A 5,689-nucleotide genomic window follows, 5' to 3' on the forward strand; every position below is an offset into this window, starting at 1 on the left:
CGGGAGTAGAAAGCCTCATCTTTCTCCCGCGGAGCGGCTGGTAGTTTCGAACCGCTGACCTTAAGGTTCGCAGCCCGATTCGTAACCACTACGCAAGTGAAAATAATTTCAGCTAGTTAAACACTATAAATCACAATAAGCATAATTCAAATTTTATCAAGGAGTCTCTGAGTGATGATGAAACTTGGCTGTGAATCAAAAGACTGATGGTTTGATTCTACCCCAAGACACCTTGAAAGAAAACCCTGGTGATCTATTTCCCAAATTCAGTTACCGAAAACCCGACAAAGCACAGTTCTACTCTGACAACCATGGTTATCATTAGTCAGAATTCACTACATGGAATGTAACTGTTAACTTTAACAATGTAACTTAATACAAAAAAAAGACAATGCATTTTTTAAATAGAATTCATTCTGTTTGCCTTTTACAACCAGAGAATAACGTACATTTATTGGAAATGGATAACTTTGAAAACATGAAAATTTTATAAAAATTTATATTAGCATCACTTAGAGTAACGTTTTACTAACCACTTTGAAATACCCTTGAATGCCATTCTTACATATAATATTTTTAGTTTACCTTACTTATTTCACTTCTTTTCCTATTTAAAATATGAATACTTAAGGTTATACATGTATTGTTTTATTTTCACTTAAAATAATATGAAATAGTTTGGAATCTTTAAAATTTTTCATTGAGATTTCTTTTTCTATACATGTTAGTTAGAAATATACACTTAAAGGAGGTTTTGTAAACACATACATTTTTACTGGCTTCTAGGCTTAATGTATTTTAGACAGAATTTTTAAACCCTGATACCAAATTTTGAAACATATTACATCTTACTTTTTGTCTTTTCCTATGGTCTTTCATATAATTTGCATGTGTGATTAAATAATGCATTCTGTGATATTTTGAGTTGGGGTTTTATATATCTATATGTGTGTTTAAAACTCTTTTAAAGTGATCTACTCATCTGTGTTTATTTTTTCACTCGTTAACTAATCTGGGATAATTGGCGATAATAATACATCTTCCAACTGTTTGCTGTTTTTTACAAGTTTTTGTTGTTCTGCTTTGTAGATAGAACTAATACCCCTGTTGGTCGAAAATCAGGACTTCTGACCTGAAACCTGCTTTGAAGCTGCTTTCATAAATTCACTCAAAGCACATGCATTTTCTGTTTTGTTTTGCTTAACCCCTAGAATAATAAGATTGTTCTCAAACTCCTTATGAAATTAAAGACTGTGAATTGATCTCTACTATGAACTCAGATTCCCATAATCTCTGTCCACCAGAAAAAAAAAAAAAAAATGCCCAACAGGAGAGCACTCTTATTTTGCCTACTACCTTAATTGTTATATCTAATTTTAGTCTGAGCATAGCATGGTGACTGAAAGTAGAGTTTCTGGAATTGAGCTCTGGAGTTTTATAACCTAATTCATCCCCTTACTGCTAAATTACTTGGGGCTAGCTGTTTAACAAGTTTATACCTTAGTTGCCCTATCTAGAAATGTGAATAAAAATAGAGCCTATATCATAGTCCTGGTATAGTGCTGTGGACTAGTGCACTGGACTGCAAAGTTGTTTGAACCAAAGGATCATTGGTTCAAGCTCACCAGCCACTCCTTGGAAATCCTATGTTCGGTCCCTATGGTTTGGAAATGACTCAACAGCACTTAACAACAACAAAAATATCATAGAGTTGTTATGATGATTAAAAGAGATAATACTTCAAATGTTTTCAAACATTTCTTGCCACATAGTAGACCATATGTATTTGTAAAATAAGCAAATAGATTTATATTAGTTTTTATATTAAATCTTTCCCATTTTATGACTTAATGCCATTATTGCAGATATGAAAACATCTGTAGAAAACAGAGTAGATTGAATTTATGTCAAGAACAGTAGATGATGTATAATTCTCCAAAGAAATGACTTTTAAGGGAAAATCTTTTTAAAAATATTTTTAATCAAAGATTAATGGTTTTGTGTGTGTGTGTGTGTGTGTGTGTTTTGGGGGGTTTTTTTTGTGTGTGTGTTTTTTTTTAATATATGTCTTAATCTCCATGATTTTACTAGACCAGATTCTATTTCTTTTTAATGCTGGCATTTTCTCTTAGTTCATGAATTTCATCAGGGAATTCTTATTTCTAGAAGGCAATAATTTTAATATTTTGATTATTTTCTATAAGTATTAGAAAATTAATACAAAAGGAATAATTAGTGGTTTTGATGTAGCTATACTATTTCCCTTTTGTTTATAAGTATATTGATCATTTTGGCACATGGAAAAATGTATTTAAGTTGCATAGCTTTTTAATCTTCAAAATGGAGTTTCAAAACATGCAACAGCTGAAAGCTTCATTGTGTAGCCTCATACATAATCACATAATCCATTGGCAGAGAAATAGAAGTAGAATTAAAATGGCATTTTGTAGGATTAAATTGGCTGGTTTCTGGAAACTGTTGAAAATTATAGCTATTTTTTGGTACAATATGAATATACAATCACATGTATTCTTCATCCATCTATAATAACAGATACTTTAGTGAAAGGGATTACCATATTTCTTTATTTAGAATAAAAATTTTTTTCCTCCAGATTCAAAATGATTTTTGAATCTTATCTGTACAAATTACAAAATGTCAGTTCAATCAGGTGTGTGCCAAAGGTCAGGATTGAAGTTACTTTCATGGAACATTTCTCCCTCTTTCAATTTCTCTTACACTTTGCCTTCCTTGTAAGGTTCAAAGTTAAATTGATTTGCCTAATTTTTAAAATGGAATAATTTAACATTATGTGATTATGGGATTTTGAATGTCTGAAGTATGCTAGTTGTTGTTAAGTGCCTTCAGGTTGGTTCTAAGTCACAGCAGCCTTATGCACAACAGAACCAAACTGAGGTCCTGTGACATCTTCACAATTGCAGTTACAGGTGAGCCCATTGCTGTTGTCACTATGTGAATTCATTTCTTTGATGTTTTTATGCTTTTTCTCTGAGTCTCCATTTTACAAAGCATGAGGTTCTCCTCCAGGACTGGATCCTCCAGATATAATGCCTAAAGCATAATAGAGGAAGTCTCACCATACTAGATTCTGTGGAGCATTCTAGCTGTACTTCTTTCAAAACAGACTTGTTTGTTATTTAGACACTCCATGGTACTTTAAATAATCTTTGCCAACACAAAATTTCAAATTCATTGACTCTTCTCTGGTCTTCCTTATTCATTGCCCAACTTTCACATGCATATTAGGGAAGTGAAAATACCTGTATCAGGCACACCTTAGTCCTCAAACAGATGCTTTTGTAATTTTTCACATTAAAGAAGTATTTTGTAGCAGAGTTGCCTAATTCACTGAGTCATTTAATTTCTTGACTGCTGCTTCCATTAGTGTTGATTGTGGATCAGAACAAAATGAAGTCTTTGACAACTTCAACTTTTATTTCTATTTATTATGATGCTATTCATTGGACCTGGAGTTAGAAAACTAAAAGGAAAGAAGAAGCTCAGCATTTCTCAAACTGAAAGAACTAAAGAACAAATTCAAGCCTAGACTTGCATTAGTGAAGGATTCTATGGTTAAAATATTAAATGATGCAGGAAATATCCAAAAAAAGATAGAAGGAATACACAGAGTAACTGTATCAAAATTTATGTTCAATGTTCAGATATTTCAAGTAATACCATATGATGTATAATAAATGGTTACTAAATGAAAAAGTCCAAGGTGCACTGAAGATATTGGTAAAAAACAAGGCTCCAGGAATTGATGGACTATACATTGAAATATTTCAACAAACTGATGCAGCACTGGAAGCACTCTCATTTATGCCAAGAAATTTGGAAAACAGCTGCCTATGCAACTCACTTGGAGAGATCCATATTTATGTCCATCCCAAAGAAAGGCGACTCAACAAAATGCAGAAATAATCAAACAGTCATTAATATCACATGCAAGTAAAATTTGCTAAAGATAATTCAAAAAAGGCCGTAACAGTAGATTGACAGAACCACGAAAGGTTCAAAGCAGATTCAGACAAGAATGTGGAATGAGAGATGCCATTGCTGACTTGTGCTTCATTTATTGACTATACAAAGACTTCCAGCTGTGTAGATCATGACAAACTTTGCAAAACACTGAGGAGAATGAGTATTCTGAAACAGTTGTGTTCATGTGGGACCTGTATATAGGCCTTGTTCAAACAGAATAAGGAAGGGGACATTGAATGATTTAAAATCAGAAAAGGTGTGACTCAGGCTTGTATTCTTTCATCAGATTTACTAATTCTGTATATTGAGCAAGTAATCCAAGAAGCTGTATTATATGAAAAACAACATGACACTAGCATTGTAAGAAGACTCATTAACAGCCTTGCTTCCTGCAAGCAAAGAGGACTTAAAATATTTTCTGCAGTTGGAGTCGGATTTCACTTTGGATTCACTTTGGATTGCATTTCAATGAAGAAAAAAAAAACAACACAAAAAACAACAATCTTCACAACTGGACTAATAAATAACATCTTGATAAATGGAGAAAAGCATGAATTTGTCAAAATCTTCTTTTGCTTGAATTCTCTATCAACATTCATAGAAGCAACAGACAAGAAACCAAATGACATATTGCATTAGGCAAATCTGATGCACAAGACTTCTTTAAAGTGTTCAAGAGTAAAGATGCCAGAGAAACCAATCTGGAAGGTGGCGCCTTGTAGGACTTCGGAGGTGGCAGCGACTTCAGGATGAATCCCCTTCCACCTCCGAGTCATTCCTGCTCTTCGAGGGCAAAAGAGAAAACGATCACCATCAACAAGGACACCAAGGTGCCCAATGACGGCTTGTTCACCATCAACAAAGAAAACCACACCCTGGGAAACATCATCAAATCACAGCTACTGAAAGGCCCACAAGTGCTGTTTGCTGTCTACAAAGTCCCCCACCCTTTGGAGCACAAGATCATCATCCGAGGGCAGACCATTCCTGATTAAAGCCCTTAGGAAGTCTTCACCAATGCCATCACGGACCTCATCAGTGAGCCCTCCCTGCTGGAGGAGCACTTCCGGGTGGCCATCAAAAACAAGCAAGAAGGAATTGAATCGTGAACTAGAAGGAGCCTTGACCAGCCTGGAAGCCCAGCTCCAGCTCATTCTGGGCACTTCTCTCAGGGCACTAGGCTTTGTCCTTGTAAAGACAGCCCATGAGCCCCTCAGGCCGGCACCTATGTATCCTATACTAAGGTTCCCCTCTGTTCCTAATAAAGAGTGGTAGAGAAGAAGAAAAAAAGAGTAAAGATGTCAGATTGAGGACTACAGTGCTCCTGATCCAATCCTTGATATCTTCAATAGCTTCATATGCATATGAAAATTGGACAATGAATAGAAATAAGGAAGACCGTGGAAAACTTGATGCGTTTCAGTTATGGTGTTGGAGAAGAATATTAAAAAGCACCGTGAACTGCCAGAAACACAAATTTGTGTTGGAAGAATTACAGCTAGGAGGCTCCTTAGAAGTCAGGATGGCCAGACTTTATTTCTCATGAGTCATACATACTATCAGGAGGGACCAGTCCCTGGAGATGCACATTATGCTTGATAAAGTGGAGTCTCAGTGAAAAAGAGGAAGACCCATAACAAGAGAGATTGACACAGTGGTGGCAGCAGTAGGTTCAATCATACCA

The 5,689-nt window shown here is 35.1% G+C and overlaps 1 pseudogene; it reads left to right on the plus strand.

Moving 5' to 3' along the window:
• Positions 1-5,114, plus strand: part of LOC102834763 — a 10,979-nt pseudogene extending 5,865 nt beyond the window's left edge.
• The last annotated feature ends 575 nt before the right edge of the window (positions 5,115-5,689 follow it).

The sequence above is a fragment of the Chrysochloris asiatica genome, unplaced genomic scaffold (genome assembly GCF_000296735.1).
Source record: "Chrysochloris asiatica unplaced genomic scaffold, ChrAsi1.0 scaffold00235, whole genome shotgun sequence".
Taxonomy (NCBI): domain Eukaryota; kingdom Metazoa; phylum Chordata; class Mammalia; order Afrosoricida; family Chrysochloridae; genus Chrysochloris; species Chrysochloris asiatica.